The sequence below is a fragment of the Heteronotia binoei genome, chromosome 11 (genome assembly GCF_032191835.1).
Source record: "Heteronotia binoei isolate CCM8104 ecotype False Entrance Well chromosome 11, APGP_CSIRO_Hbin_v1, whole genome shotgun sequence".
Lineage (NCBI taxonomy): Eukaryota > Metazoa > Chordata > Lepidosauria > Squamata > Gekkonidae > Heteronotia > Heteronotia binoei.
The window spans coordinates 48536034-48552641 of NC_083233.1; the positions used below are offsets into that span (position 1 = coordinate 48536034).

Sequence of the window (16608 nt, forward strand, 5' to 3'; positions counted from 1 at the left end):
TTTCTCCAAAATGGTGGTCACGACTTTCTGCCTCACTTTAAAAAAAAAATCTTTTTTCTCTAGAGGCTTCTAAAATAGTTATTAACAATAATGTCGAATAGCATATAAATGTCACCTCTGTTGGCTCCCAAATTTTTAATGTCCTGAACACTTAAAAAAAATTATTTAAACTTTAGCCTCCTTGCAATGGCCGCCGATGTTTTTCTATGATATTATAGTCCTAGAGTAGGCTGGCTGCTTTGATGATTTCCCTTTTCCATCCAATGCTTCCTGCTTTACTTGCCACCAAATCCCATTTTCGCTGGTAGAAAGATCTCACGATGCTTGATGTATTTCCTGTGTTGACTGTGGGAGCTGCAATTCTATGACGATGGGGCTTTTTCTCAAAAACCACAAATAGACCAAACAATAAATTCCTTTCCACTTTTTAGCACTATCTTTTAAATTTGCAAAGTCCAAATTTCGCCCCTTCTCCCCTTCTTCTTCTAAGCTTTCTAGATTTCAATTTCCCAGCTTCTGATTTTTTTATTTTTTTTTTATTTATTTAAGATTTGTATCCCGCCCTTCCCACAAGTGGCTCAGGGCGGCTTCCAATAGTAGATCCAACAAAATTACAATAGTTAAACATATAAAGGGATCCGTATTTAAAACAGATAAAACAGATAAAACCTTAGTTATTAATACACATTAATAAATATTGCAACTGTATATAAAAGAAATCCAGCAAGTTACATTAAAATTCTCAAGCTAGTTATAGGCTAGCCGGAAGAGGGTCGTCTTACAGGCCCTGCGGAACTGAACAAGGTCCCGCAGGGCCCTCACCTCTTCCGGCAGCTGATTCCACCATGTAGGGGCCATAACAGAGAAAGCCCTTTCTCTGGTGGACTTCAAGCGGACTTCCTTCGGCCCAGGGATGGTAAGGAGATTTTGTGTTCCCGACCTCAGTACTCTCTGGGGAACGTGCGGGGAAAGACGGTCCTTCAGGTAGACAGGTAGACAGTACTCTCTGGGGAACGTGCGGGGAAAGACGGTCCTTCAGGTAGATTTTATTTTGTTTCACTTTAATTAGTCCCGGAATGAAAGATAGCGATCTGTACCTTTTCTGTAGTTGTCCAGATCAACATCGGTCTTGTGTAGCTTTAGATGTTTAGTAGTATCAGAAGATTAGGATCCTCTCGAGCTTATGTCAAATAAATGACTCTGGAAACTTCTGCAGATGATGAAAATGCAACTTGTGTCCGGAGACCCCTCAAAGCCTCAAAGGACCGCCCCCCCCCAGGACTCCCTTTTAGCCAAGGTAAATCTCCTCAAAGTTTCCTGTGCATATCTTGGACTGATCTCTGACTGAGAAAAGTAGGCAGTAGGCATTAAATTGCCTTTCACTACCCTGAACAGAAGTTCCAGCCTGCTCCCCTTCTGAGAAGCAGTTCAGCTTGGCATTTTCCAACCCGAAAGTCCTCACATCACCTCCTACCTGATCCTTTTAGCTGGAGATGCCAGGGACTGAACCTGGGACCTTCTGCATGCAAAGCAGATGCTCTACCACTGAGCCACAGCCCCTCCCTATATTGTGACCATATGGTCCTGATTGCTGAGGGGAAGACAAAGCAAGAGACTGCAGGGGGGGGGGAGGCATCCAGTCAATCTCCATGGAGCCTTCCTCCAGCCAATAAAGTGATTGTTTCTCTAGTGGAATAACCACTTGAGCTGGAGAAAGGCTCTTTCAATTGGAGGAAGGCTTCAGACTTGAACCAGAAGGGAAGATAGGGTACATATATTGAAATAAATTGAGTGGTAGTCCACACTCTTCATGTTTTCATATCCCGAGCATAGCCAGTGCGTCGGAGTAGGCCAAGTAGGTGGCTGCCTGGGGCACCACCTGGCCTAGGGAGTGCCACCAGGTGCCCCCTCTCTCCATGCACAGCGTGTGTGCTCCTTGGAGTCTGCCTTCCCCAATGGAAAGCAGGCTCCATGGAACACAGATGCTGCCCAGCCAGTTTTGCATTCCCCAGGTCTGTAACAGTGAAAGCGGATGGTGCCTGCTCAGTATGCTCCTCGGAGCCTGGCAGGGATAAATTAACCAATTGTAAAAGCTGAAGAAGAGCCAATTACAGTTTCTAAAAATTGGCTCTGTTGAAGTTGTATGCTGCCACTCATCCTTCCTACTCTACTTCAACAGAGCCATGGGGTGGGAGCCATAGCTCAGTGGTAGAGCACCTTTCTTGCATGCACATGGTCTTGTCACTGGCACCTCCAACCAAAAGGATCAAGTAGACATAGTCATGTGAAGGTCTTGTCCCTGGCACCTCCAGCTAAAAGGATCAAGTAGTATTCTCACAATTTTTATTGCTTAATCTCACAATTTTTTAAAAATTAAAATTTAAAATAAAAAAACAGTAAATTAAAAATGTAAATAGTTTCAAGTTTCTTCATTTCTCCTACAATTCTCTGTTTTTTAAATTTTTGTTGGGGGGGGCGCTAGTGGGCAGCTCACCTAGGGCTCCAAAAACCCTAGCACCAGCCTTGGTCTTGAGTCTGGATTTCCCAGAAGCATCTGGCTGGTCCTGTGAGAAACAGGGTACTGGACTGGATTGACCTTCGGTCTGAACCAACAGGCTTTTTTTATGCAATGAGGGTGGGGTGGGGTAGAGAAACAAAAAATGCCCAAATGTGAGAATTATGGTGCCCTTTGACTCACCACCCTCGAATTCTTTCACGTCATCTTTTCAAGAAAGGGGCTTTTCTCTGTGTGCCAACTGACTTCCTTAACCTAAGCTCGAGGGCTTTCTTGGGCCTTTTAAAGACTGGCAACACAATCAGTATAATCTCCTGCCATGTTCAACAGAAGTTCTGAGCCATCACAAAGAAAAAGAAGAAGGTACCCTTCTTCCTTCCTACTTCTTAATTAGAAGTGCCAACATTTTTACCCAAGGAAGGGATGAGGAAGGTGGAGGAAGTACGGTGGAGGCATCCAGTAGGCCACAGGATGTTTGGGCTTACAAGATGGGGCAGCTGGCCTGTCAGGTGAGAGGATAGACTTTGGGAGGCATGTAGCGGCACACAAAAAAAGAGCTTGGAGAGCAGTTATATGGGAGTTGCACTAGACATAGGGTTGCCAGCTCTGGGTTGGGAAATAACTGAAGATTCTGGAAGCGGAGCCTGAGGAAGGCAGAGTTCGGGGATGAGGGGGGGGGACTTCAATGGAGTATAATGTCATAGAGTTCACCTTCCAAAGCGGCCATTTTCTCCAGGTGAACTGATCTCTGTTGCCTGGAGATCAGTTGTAACAGCAGTTTTCCAGCCACCACCTGGAGGCTGGCAACCCTAACTAGATAGCTAATTATGTGGATTTGTGAGAAGAGGGATATTGGCTGAGGGATAGATAATGATGGGTCCTTAACCTGAAAATAAAAATAAAGGTTCAGACAGGGTCAAATTTGACTGTAGAGAGTTTTTGAGGTTACTCATCAGTGAAGCAAATTTATTTTTCTTTCTACATATTATCATTTTTGCATGCTGCCTCTTTTCCTCAAATAAAATCCAGTGGGTTTAGACTAGCCATAGTCTAACCATATGTATTGGTGGAACTACAATGCAATTAGGTACCCAAAACACAGAAAGCTATTACATATAATGTTTTTTTTGTCATTATAGTAATGATATAATATTCAAGAATGTTTAATCAACTAGCCTGATCTCATCAGATCTCAGAAGCTAAGCAGGGCTGACTCTGGAAAGAACTTGAATGGAAGACCTTCTTGGAATACCAGAGCAGTGAGGGCAGGGACTGGCTTTATTCAGTCACCTCCCTGAATATCCTCCAGTCACCAGACGTCACCATGACTTCCAGGTGCACACATGCACACACATAAAAATACAAAAATAAATAAAAGGAATGTTTAATCAACTACAAACCTTTTGATCATCATAAAAGATACTCTCAATTAACTGGGTAACACTTCTTTTTTAAAATGTTGTTTCTAATGTTGCATATAAAACATACAGATAGCAGGTTTTATCTTGAAAAAAACCAGAAGAGGGTATGCTTCTCAGACAATCTTTACAGAAATACATGCAGAAACCATATATAATCAAATAAATTATTTTTTCTCTTATTGTTCTGTTCATATGCAAAATTTATATAGATTTAATTCATCATTTCAAAATTGCTTGAATAATCATTTGACTTATGTTTCTTTAATTGTGTGACAGCCCTTAATTTATAAGTCTTCAGGAACAATTTCTAATAGATGATTCACTAATGATTTCTCTCCTTCCTTTATAAAACTTTTAAACTGTCTTTTTCCCAACAGGGATTCAGAGTAGCTTACAAAAAACCAAATCCTAAACCATATTATATAAAAAAAACACACAACACCAGTCTGCATAGTATCAGCTAAACACCAGACCTTTCAAAAGTAGCACAAATGCCCTGTGCATATAACACACAACAGCACCAGCTCGCTAGAACAATTAAAATGCATTTACAACATCCGGTGCCCTCAAAGGCTCTCTTAAAAAGTTCAGCCTTGAAAAATTATTTTTTAAGCCCTGAGTATAGGAGCTTCTTTAATGGCAAACTGTTCCTGAAAGATGGGGCAGTCACAAAAAAGCCTGCAACCAGTTGGTTAACAATTCACACATCCTGATAAGAGAGGACAACCAGAAAACTCATTTGGAAAGAATGAAGGGATTACATGGGCACATGGCAGAGACAATCCTGGATAGAGCTGTCATCTCCAGCGCAAGAAATTCCTGGTGATCTGGGGGTGTTGCTTGGGAAAGGGCAAATCTGGGATGGGAGCTCAAGCAGGGATGTGATGCCATTGAATTGCCCTCCAAAGCTGCCATTTCTTCTAGGGGGACTGAGTTCCATTATAATCCTGGGAGAACTCCAGCCTTGAAGATATTAGACTTAATCCTGGAAGAGAGTGTTTGGTGCACAGTTCAGCTAGAAGTTTTGGTGAAAAATTGCCAGTGAGCTTCTTGGGGACAGGGATAAGCCCCTCCCTCCTGTTTGCTCTTGAACACAGATATATATGGAGGTGTGATCCCTTCATAATCTATGATTCTTTTACTCTTGCCAGCCCTGAATTGCTCTAAGTAGCCATTTCTTCAGCCAGATCAATTTATAGTGCAATGGAAAACATAAAAAATTATATTCTCTAATAATTATTACTCATATTCCATAGCTCATAACAGAAACCATTATTCCAAATAGTAAAAACACAAACTACTATCCCAGTTACAAATGACTAATGCCAACAATCCTAAATCATGGGTTTTATATTTTAAAAAATGTAGTAGATTTTCTGGAGAAGAATGTGAACCTAATAGGGTTGCCAAGTCTGTGTTGGAAAATACCTGGAGACTTTGGGGGTGGATCTGGGAGAGGGTGGGGTTTGGGGAGGGGAGGGGAGGGGGCTTAGCTTGGTACAATGCTATGGAGTCCTCCCTTTAAAGCAGCCATTTCCTCCAGGGGAACTGATTTCTGCCTGCTGGAGATCAGTTGTAAAAGTGGAAGATCTCCAGGCCCCACGAGGATGCTAGCAACCTAGAATATAAAGCACTATGTACCGTTCTAGTCAAATAAAATCCAATATTTGAATTGTGGCCTTTTGTTCTTCCTTGATCTCACTCTGAAGACTACCCACCATTCTGAGTGATTTTACAAAAATAATAACAATCACTACCACCCAAATCTAGGAAGTTGGATACATGACCAAGAGGGTGGGCAATGCTCCTTTAATGTTTTCAAACAAACAAATTGAACAATAGCGCTTACTTTATTTTCATTTCCTTATTTAGACTCTGCCTTTCATGCCGGGGGGGGGGGGTGGGATCTAAGGTAGAATACACCATTCTCCTTTTCTCCCTTTCATACTCACAACCCTGAGGTAGATTAGGCTGAGAGTGCGTGATGGGCCCAGGGTTGCCCAGCAAGTTTCCTTGGCAGAGCAGGGATTTGAACTTGGATCTCCCAGATCCTAGTCACTCTAAGCCCTACAACACACTGGCTTGGATCCCATGCTGAGTGAGTGGAGCTGCATGGCATAAGTGGTAACTTTCCTGCCGCTGTCATCTGTGGACTTCAAAATTATTCTCCCTGGGTCAGTGAACCCCCCTGCCAGGAACATGGGGGGGGGGGGCTGCACTGAGAGAGAGGATTGGCCAAAATTGCTCTTTCCCTCTACTCTGTGTGGGAGTGCCCACCACAGGTGGAAAAGCATCTCAGGGTCCATCCTGTGCCTTCAGTCAGTATATCTCTACAAGCATACAGAATTTTTTGCATAGTGATAGCTACTACTGTGTCCCTCTCTTTTTTAAAATAGCAACTGGCTCAAATAATGGGAGAGAAGCCAACTGGTAGCTACAAAAGGGCTCCTTTAATATAAGGCAGCCACTGGACGGGGATGAACAAACACCACGGATCATTCCCCCCACACACATTCGCCTTTCTGGTGGTCTTCTCTTGCTGTTTGTCTGGCAGCTCTCAGAAGTTGAGCAGAAGGGGCCACTGAGCCTGACCCAGCTTGGCAGTCTTTAGGCTCTCTGATGGATGGCCTGCCACCTGCAAGGAAGCAGCAGCAGCAGCAAATCCCTCCTACCTCCAAAGCCCCTATTGTACTCTGCTTGGAAAGGCAGTTGCATTTTGTGTACTCAGCTAACCTGAGGAGCAGCTTTGTTTACTCTTTCCCATTGCTCATGTGCATTCTCTTGCCTGCAAGGGAACTGCTGCTTTTACCTTGGACAAAAATTGTTTTCTTTTTTCCCAAAATATGTTTTTAGGGGGTTCAGAATAGCAGGCACAATATGCTACCTTCTTTAATTCAGGCAGGCATGCCAAAGAGAGTCTGCTGCTTTCCCCCATCTTCCTTAAGCAAGCACATACAAACAGCCTGGCTTTTGCTACTACAAGGAAGAGAGGGTGACCTTAAGCAAGAAGCTCTGACTTGCTCTTGCATTTCAGACTGTGAGCACCGCAGATGCATTCATAGTGCAGGACAGCTCCCTGCTTCTCCAGAACTCTTAAACTGGTCTCCTGCTCCAAGCCTTACAAGTTTGTAAGGTTAATGGTCCTTAAGCAATGATACCGATGTTATCTGAACATATTCATTAATGCATAAATACAGAAGAAGATGCAAGAGCTGTACCCACAAAAAATCACATGAAAACAAGGTGCTTAGATTCCTGTCTACAGCATATTTCTGAGGGCAGCTGAACATGAGCAGTCCACAGGACACAGAAGTGCTTGGAAAGTTGCAGAGGATTATTCTCTGTTGGTGTCCTAAAAATCAGAAGCTGGGGCTTTGTTAGGCTGACGCAAGTCATAGAATCATAGAGTTTGAAGGGACCGCCAGGGTCATCTAGTACTTTCCAAACTCATAGCCTCAACTTTTCCGCATAATTCTCAGGGCCTAGCAACACTTTTCCCAGTTCCATCCCTAGTTCAGACTGGCGGATGCGGTCTGGGAGTTTCATGCTTCCTTGTGCTGTTTTCCCTACTGAGATAGTGACTGGAGAAATCTAATACTGAGTCCATGAGTACATGTTACATATCCTCCATAGGGCAAATAGTGGCTTCTCACAGCCATTTCAGGTCAGGAAAATGGAAGTGGAGAGACTTAAGCTCCCTTTTAAAGCAGGCCATGTTTTTTATTCAAACTAGGTGCTGGGAAACACAGCCCACATCTGTAAAACTAACTTGGGGACTGGCCCATTAGGAACTCAGTACACCTTCTGGCAGTTAGTCTGGTAATAAAACAACAGCCTCCAAAATAAGGGGACCGCACATATCCATTCTTTTCAGTTCGACTGGAAATTTTTTTTCTAAAGAATAATGTACATGGCAGATTTCATGTTGTTGTTTTGGAAAATAAATACCATATATGTAAAAGCAGTGTTCCAACTATTTTGCCAGCTCATACTCTCTAGATGACATCCAGGGCTTTTTTTGTAGCAGAACTGCTTTGCATATTAAGTCACACCCCTCTGACGTAGCCAATCCTCCAGGAGCTTACAGTAGGCCCTGTACTAAGAACCCTGTAAGCTCCTGGAGGATTGGCTACATCAGGGGTGTATGGCCTAAAATGCAAAGAAGTTCCTGCTACAAAAAGAAAAGCCCTGATGACGTCTATCAGGTTTACAAATTCAGCTGAGATCTGGCAGGCAAACCGAATACAGGTTTTCGCTAACACCAAAGTATTACTACCATCAGCTGTTTTGAGCTGATGTGGGCTGAAGATTTGCATGGACATCTACATGACTCCTCTTGCCATGTTTGCAAGGGTGTGCATGCCTAGTGCCAAATGCACCCAAATTAGGCAGCATTCTCCTTGCCGGGCAACTGGGCTGATTCTCTTGTCTTGTTTTGCTTCACTGCAGCAGTTTCATCACTCCACTGGAAAAAGAGGAACATCAGCCCAGTTACCTTGGCAATGGAGACACATTGCCTCCCTTTCAAGTAAGACCAGTGCAGCTTCATTTTCCTGCAATAATATCACTATATAATCAGATCTGATTGGCTACATTAGAGGCTGCAGACACTTCTGGAGTTCTGAGAAAAGAGTAGAGAGCACAACCACCAGATGACTGCCATGGGGGCCCTAAACCCTAACCTTCTTCCATACATGTTTAAAGTAAAGTTTCAATTAAGGTAAACATTCAGGTAAGGTAAACATTTTTGTTGAGAGCCAACCTCCTCCCACCCCCTGGACAAAACACATACACACAGGCATACTTATGCAGCCTTACTAATATTTGCCCAACTGAAATATGTCATGGATGGTGGCTTTAGATCTCAGCTGCAAGTGTTTGTGGGGTGGGGACTGAGACAGGAATCCAGCTGAAGACAATACTGGGGAATCCATAAGCATGTGTACAATGGATTCTTTTTGGTATGCTGAGGAGGATATTCTGGATATGACAGGCATCAGAAGGCAGGATATGTTTCCCTGGCTAAGACGGGTAGAGTCAGTCCTCCCTTCTCCTCCTCCTCCTCTTTCCTAATATCTAGCAACTCTTCTCATATTTACTTTCTTTTCTCATAGCCAAGGCTCCTGTCCTTTGCTTCCTTTCTGCTGGTGGGGAAGCTGTCACAGTAGCAAAGATGTTTCAAGCAAACACACACCCCTTATCAGGGTTTTTTTTTTATCCTTTGCATATTAGGCCACCTCCCTCCACCAATGTAGCCAATCCTCCAAGATCTTACAGGGCTCTTCTTACAGGGCCCACTGTAAGCTCTTGGAGGACTGGATGTATAATGTACTGAGTCACGAGACGGTTTGAAGGCCACATGCTTTATTCGGTGGTACATTACAAGAGAGAGAACACGCAGGCTGGGTCCCGCTTATATACATTCCCCAGAACTTCCCCCCCCAGTCTGACCAGTCCAATCCTGGCCAGCCAAACTTCCCGCCACAGATCTTGATGGGCGGGGCGTCTAGTGAGCTACATCCAGAGACCTGTGGGTTTCCCTGGGTCGCCTCTGTAGCGATCGCCATGTGGTACATTCGCTTATGTTTCAAGACGTAACACTCCTCCCCCCCCTAGTTCAGGACACATAGTCTTGCAAGTAAGCGGGGGCCTTGTGTTCCCTGGTCGACCTCCTTGGAGTTACTTGTGGAGTTGGAGCGGTCACCGGGGCTGCTGGGGCCGCGGCTGCTGCAGCGGACGGGGCGGTGGTTTCCCTGCATGGGGTAGCGCCGGCCTATGGCTGTCCGCCATCTGTTGCCCTTCTGGTGCCCCTACTCCTGGGGGGTTGCCCCGACCCCGGTGCTGCTCTTCTGCCCGATCGGTTGGAGCGGTCAGCAGGGGTGAGGTAGCCCTCAGTGTGGGCACGGCTGTTGGTTCATCCTCGTTCCATACTACAGCCGGCTCTTCTGGCAAGGTGCAGCGGCGCATCTGATCTATATGCCTCTGCAGGATTTGGCCCCCCTCCGTTGAGACATCATAGTGGCGGGACCCGGTCACGCGCAGCACCCAACCCACTACCCTCTCGGGGCCGCTTGCGTAGTTCCTTGCGTACACCGGATCCCCCAGAAAGAACCCCCTAGCCACTTCCCTGATCTCGGGAGAGCTGCGGCTGTCAGTGGCCCGGTCAGGGTGCAACCGTTCTAACCTTGTGATCAGCTTCCTTCCTGTCATGCCCGCTCCTGACCCAGCCCCTGCTAGCTTAGAGCAGGCGCCTTTAACAGCTCTGGACGTAAGTCCTGAGGAGGCAAGTCGGCAGCGGGAGCCACCTGGAATTGATCAGGCCACGCCGGGCCCCAGCTCATCCCCTCCTGAATCTCCACCACCTGTTAGCCGGCTCCATGAAAGGAGACGGCAGGAGATAAGAAACAGGAGAAGTGAAGCACGCATGAGGGGGAGGAGAGATCTAAGCCCGGCATACTAATGGGTTAACAAGCCAGCACAGTATATCTGCAACCCTGGCCTTTTGGCAAACTGTGCTGGCAACGAACGATCCTCCTGGAACGTGACCGCGCTCTGCACCCTCGTGACTTCTGTGAGAACCCGCGTATTTCTGACCCGGCTTGGACCTTGGACTTCGGAACTCTGGACTGTGACTCTGCTCTGTGGACTTGTTTTGGTATTTCGGCTTCGTTCGTATCTATTCTCCCGGTTACCAGACCCTCAGCATTCCTGTGTTTACGCTTCCTGCTTTATCCCTCGGCTCGGACTGATTTATGGTTTTGACTAATTGGACTGTTTGAGATAACTTCTGTGCTGCTACTTGAAAACCTCAGCCGGCTGCAAAAGTTCTGGCTGACTGCCGGGACGCTAGCAGCCGCCGTTTCCTACCCCAGGCTCGAGTCACGACACTTCCCATTAACAACTCGGTTGGGCTCACCCCTGTGACTGGGTTGGGGGTGATTCTATTGTCAAATAAGAAGGAGGCCAGGCGGTGGTCCCAGTCCCCCTGTACTATGCGTCCCAGGGCCTCTTTTGTGGTGCGTACCATCCGCTCGGCTTGGCCGTTGGTGGCCGGATGGAAGGGTGCTGACTGTATATGTCTTATTCGGTATCTCTGCAAGAATTCCCAGAATTTCCGGGAGGTGAACGCGGTCCCATTATCCAAGACGATGGTGTCAGGAATCCCGTGTGTGTAAAGGACCCTGCGCAACGCTTGGACCGCTGCCGCCGTTGAGGTGGAGGCTACGGGGATAACTTCCAACCACTTGGTGTAAGCGTCCACCAGAACGAAGAATGTTTGGCTCTGAAATGGCCCCACAAAGTCAATATGTAACCTAGACCACGGCCTCCTATGGGCTTCCCAGTGGTGGACTGGGGCACTGGGCGGTTCAGGCCAGGACTCCTGGCAGGCTTGGCACCTTTGAACCCATCCCTCGATCTCTTCATCCATCCCTGGCCACCATACATAACTGCGTGCTAGGGCCTTCATCCATACAATCCCAGGATGAGTTTCATGTAGGGCCCCCAGCACTTGTTTCCGCAATGGGGGGGAACCACCACCCTGCTTCCCCAGAGAAGACACCCCTTGTGCGTGGACAGTTCTTCCCTGCGTGTTCTGAATGCCCTGAATTCTTCGGCCTGTTTTCCCTCGGGCCATCCCCTCCCCACCCAGTCGAGAACCCGTGAGAGTATTTTGTCCCGCCCCGTGGCCTTTGCTACCTCGGCGGCGTGGAGGGGTCTCTCTGGTAGCATTTCAATGAGCATCACATGGTGGGCTGGGGCTGGATCCATGGAGGGCAGTGGCAGGCAACTGAGGGCGTCCGCGTGACCCATCGCCTTGCCCAGGCGGTGGACCAGGGCATACGAATAAGAGTTTAGGAACTGATTCCACCGCAGGACGTGCTGCGACAGAATCTGTGGCATCTGGCGGTCTGGGGCGAGGAGTCCCAGGAGCGGCTTGTGGTCCGTGGCGATCGTAAAACATCTACTGTACAGGTAGTCATTAAATTTATGCACCCCCGCCATGATTGCCAAGGCCTCCTTATCAATCTGGGCATAGTTGCGCTCTGCGGGGGTCAGGGTCCTGGAGTAATATGCTATTGGGACCCCCCTCCCGTCCGGGAGTTGGTGACCCAGGACGGCGCCCACCCCGTATGGTGACGCATCACACGCTAAGATCATCGGCAGGGCTTCATCAAAATGGTGGAGCACGTTATTGGATATGAGGAGCTCCTTGACCGCCTGAAAAGCGGCTGCCTGCTTCTTTCCCCAGACCCACAGGGCATTTTTATCTAAGAGCCTGTGGAGGGGTTCTGCTATGGCCGCTTTGTGGAGCAAAAATGAATGATAAAAATTTAATAACCCCAAGAAACTGTAGCTCCGCCTTGCATGTGGGGTGGGGCCTCCACTATGGCCTTGGTTTTATCAGCCATCGGGTGGATCCCTGCAGCGTCCACCGCAAACCCCAAGAACTTCACCCTCGGCACCCCGAGGGAACACATTTCCCGCATGACTTTCAGTCCGGCTGCCTGGAATCTGCGGAGTACCTCTTGCAGACAGTTGCTGAACTCCTCCGCGTCTGGTGCGCGATCAGAACGTCGTCGAAAAACGGTTGCACCCCGGGGATCCCTTTGAGGAGAGAATCCATCAGGCTCTGAAAGACCCTCGGAGCCACACTCACCCCAAATTGCAACCGCCGCACCCTAAAAGCTCCCCTGTGGGTCACTATGGTCTGGGCTTCTGCCGTCTCAGCGTCCACTGGGAGCTGCTGGTACGCCTGAGCCAAGTCCAGCTTCCCAAATTTTTTTGACCCCGCTAGTGCTGCCAAAACATGACTGACTACTGGGACGGGGTAGGGGTTATCTTGTAGTGCCTTGTTTATGGTGCACTTGTAATCGGCGCATATGCGCACGTCCCCATTGGGCTTCACCGGGGTTACTATTGGGGTTTCCCATGTGGCATAGGAAACCGGTTCTAGCACTCCCTGGGCTGTGAGGCGGTCCAGCTCTGCTTCAATTTTGGGCTTCAGAGCGAACAAAACCCACCTGGCCTTTAGCCGTATTGGCCACATGTGGGGGTCGAGGGGTAAGGATATGGGAGGACCCTTGTAGCACCCTAGGGCCCCATCAAACACCTCCGGAAATTCCCTGCACACATGCTCGAACCCCTGCATCCCCAGCTGCTGCACCCCCACGATCTGAATTCCCAACGGTCGAAACCAGGCCAGGCCCAGCAGTGTGGTGAGCTGGCGTTTGACCACAAGTATATCCATTTTCCCCCTAAAGCTCCTAAACTCCACCCTCACCGTGGCCCATCCCAGGATCTGTACGGGGTTCTTTTAGAAGTCCCGTAGTATGAAACCAGCCGGTCGCAGCCTGGGTCGGCCACATGGGCACAGGGACTCCTCCGAAATTATGGAGATGGAGGAGCCCGAGTCCAGTTCCATCAGGCAGGGGCTGCCCTCGATCCTGATCGATGCCTTGACCTTGTCGGGGGTATTGCTGGGCAAGTTCATTACCTGCAGGCTGGTCGAGGCAGTCAAGTAGTCCTCGGTTGAGTCTTGATTGGTGGACTGGCGTCTGCGGGCGGCCTTGGCCCGGCAAGCCCACACAATGTGGCCCATTTTCCCGCAGTTCCTGCAGTCCACGTTGCGATAGGGGCAGTCCCGACACTCGTGAGGATCCCTGCAGCTTGCACACTTGGTGATGGTTGGTTTCTCCGTCGCTCGTGGCCGCTGGGTCGCTCTTGGTCCCATCCCTGGTTGGCGGCGTAGCTGGTGCATCTCCTCCTCTGGGTGGCTCGGCGCCATCTCCTCCTGGTGGACGGCTTCTGCCCACGGAAAGCTTTAGTGGCTCTCTCGAACATGGTGGCCTTGTTGAAGGCGCCCTGGAGGGTGAGCTCTTCCTTTGTGAAGAGCTTTTGCTGTAGTCTTTCGTCCCTCAGGCCTCAGGCAAAACGGTCCCTCAGGGCCTCCTCTAGCTTGTCGAAGCTACAGTTTCCCGCGATTTGATGGAGAGTGGCCAGGTATTCAGCTGCCGTCTCTCCCGCCTCTTGGACCCTCTTGTGGAAGAGGAATCGGCGGGCGATGATTGAGGGCTGGGGCAAGAAGTGCCCAGTGAGGAGTCGGACTATCTCCTCGTACATCTTCTCAGTGACCCTCGCGGGGGCCAAGAAACCCTTGGCGATCTCGAATGTGGCCTCACTGCAGATGCTCAGGAGCACGTCTCTCTTATGGCTATCGTCCGTTATCATGTTTGCTCGAAGGTAGCAATCGACTCGCTCCGTGTAGGTCTCCCACCTCTCCGGTTTAGCGGGGTTGAATTCTTTGAGATGACCCATCGCTCCACCCAGGTTAGCCATGGTGGCTGCGGCAGCAGGTGCTTCTGTCTCCCTCGACAGTGTGCCTTCTTCGTCTCCGACCAGCTCAGCGAAGTCTCTCTTCGGGAGTTACCTGGCTAGAATCCCATCCTCATCGCCACTGTAATGCACTGAGTCACGAGACGGTTTGAAGGCCACATGCTTTATTCGGTGGTACATTACAAGAGAGAGAACACGCGGGCCAGATCCCGCTTATATACATTCCCCGGAACTGCTCCCCAGTCTGACCAGTCCAATCCTGGCCAGTCAAACTTCCCGCCACAGATCTTGATGGGCGGGGCGTCTAGCGAGCTACATCCGGGGACCCGTGGGTTTCCCTGGGTCGCCTCTGTAGCGATTGCCATGTGGTACATTCTCTTATGTTTCAAGACATAACAGGCTGCATCAGGGGTGTATGGCCTAATATGCAAAGGAGTTCCTGCTACAAAAAAGCCCTGCCCCTTACAAAACAAAAGGTAAGCTGAATTGCACATTTGGGCACCCCTTGGCCTTGAAGGCTCAGCTATTGCCTGGACTTTGGGGGAAAGAGCTGTCATCTCCTGTCAGTCCTGTTGCTGCCACCACAGCCTCTCCATTCTTCCATCATTTGTAGTACACCTCAAAGGTGGCTAAAAGGCTTAAGGACAGAGAGATTCAAAAGGAAGGAGCAGAGAAAGAAAACAGAAAGAATGTACAGGAAAGGAAAGAAGAGTGTGTGAACACCACCAAGGAGGATACAGAAGAAGGGAACTTGAAAAGGGATAAGGAAGGAACATGGATGAGGTCAGAAAGCACAGCAGAAAGTGGGCATCAGGAAAGACATTGGCAGGCACTGTGGCACCTACAGGCAGCCCAATGGGGGTCACTAGACTAAGTAGTGATGGAATGTTTTTATGTTCACTATATGATGATTGGATGGAATCATTCAGTGCAGAAAGAAGAAAATGGCACAAAAGCCTTTATACACTACTGGGAGGAGATATATTTGAATCAGGCATGGGAACCTTTATACACTACTGGGAAGAGATAAATTTGAATCAGGCATGGGAACCCTTTTTGCAGCGAAATTTTTGATGGCAAGGATTTAACTTAAAGGGTAATTGCTTGAGATTCAGCTAATGCAGAACTCACTGGATGGAGTGTGGCGCATTCCCTGAAAAATGGAGCATGGGTGAGACACCAGCGCAGATGTAACTTGCTATGGAGTGTCAAAGTACCCTTGGTGCACATTAATCGGAAGCACCATTCCCTTGTCTCAGGAGTCTCCATGTCTTGAAATGTGCAAAGATTGTAGGTTTGCTAATCTATTTCCTTCCTAAAACATTTAAAAAGTCTCTTTGGAAACTTTTGGGGGCAGTTCATGTTACAAAATTCCCCTATCCACCATGAGGATTTTGTATCACAGGTACATTGGCTGTTCTTCCCAGATGTGCTCAAGCCCAACTCTGATTGTTCTTGTGGTGCACGAGGAGAAGGGGCTTCAGTTTCCCTTCCCCATGCTATTTTCATATCCTAAGATTCCCCAAGCAACCTGCAATGTGCTCCACTGTGATGTAGAGATTTAGTAATGTGTGAATTGGTTTATATTCACAGAACACTAAGGCACAGAACACCTTTGCACAGATGTGAGCCTCACTGAGTTCCGTTAGGCTTATCCCAGACTAAACATGCATAAAATAAAGGGGATGCATGGCATGGTTCTATTCTCCTACCTATCCTTACCTGGTTCCAGTAAAGCCATGCTGCAAACCGATGTACAAACCACCAGCAACCTACACCTGCCTCAGCCAACTAAGTGAAAAGTGGGAGGAGCCAGTTGTCAGCTGGGGCTGGGTGGGATGGGCAAGGACAGTGGTTCCACTCCAGAAAGTGTTTGACACACCAGAGCATAAGGATAAGGCAGCTCTGGTGAAGCAATGCTCTGTCCCTCTTGCCCTGGATTTTAATGTTGCATTTCTTGTATGTTTTATAACATGAGCCTAGCCTCTCTGATGGTTTATTGCTTTAACTGTTAACTGTGTTAAGAACATTGTAAAAAAAAAAAACCAAAACAGCCTATAAATCTAAGAGGCAAATGGCAAAAGCAAGTGGCAGCTCTGCCCATGCACAGCAGAAGGACAAGATTTGTTTTTGATTGTGCTCTTTTGCAGCAGGGACATTTGCTCTGCTTCAGTACATTCCAAGTAGACCTGTTGGCAGCACAAGTGGCTGCTGCTTCTCCCAGGATAACCATTGCAGCTACTGCATCTGAAATGCTCCCTAAATCTGCTTTGTCCCAGTATTGCCTGCACATAGCTCCTTCCCCCACTTCACCCCAAAAGCTCCAGTCAATGTCCT

The 16608-nt window shown here is 48.1% G+C and overlaps 1 protein-coding gene and 1 non-coding gene across 3 annotated transcripts in view; both read right to left on the reverse strand.

Annotated features, from left to right (window-relative positions):
* LOC132579560 (gamma-aminobutyric acid receptor subunit beta-4) overlaps positions 1 to 16608 on the reverse strand; it is a 98268-nt gene that overhangs the window by 54969 nt on the left and 26691 nt on the right. The window lies entirely within an intron of this gene.
* On the reverse strand, positions 1489 to 1560 carry TRNAA-UGC (transfer RNA alanine (anticodon UGC)). The gene has a single exon. It is a non-coding gene; the product is annotated as a tRNA-Ala (tRNA).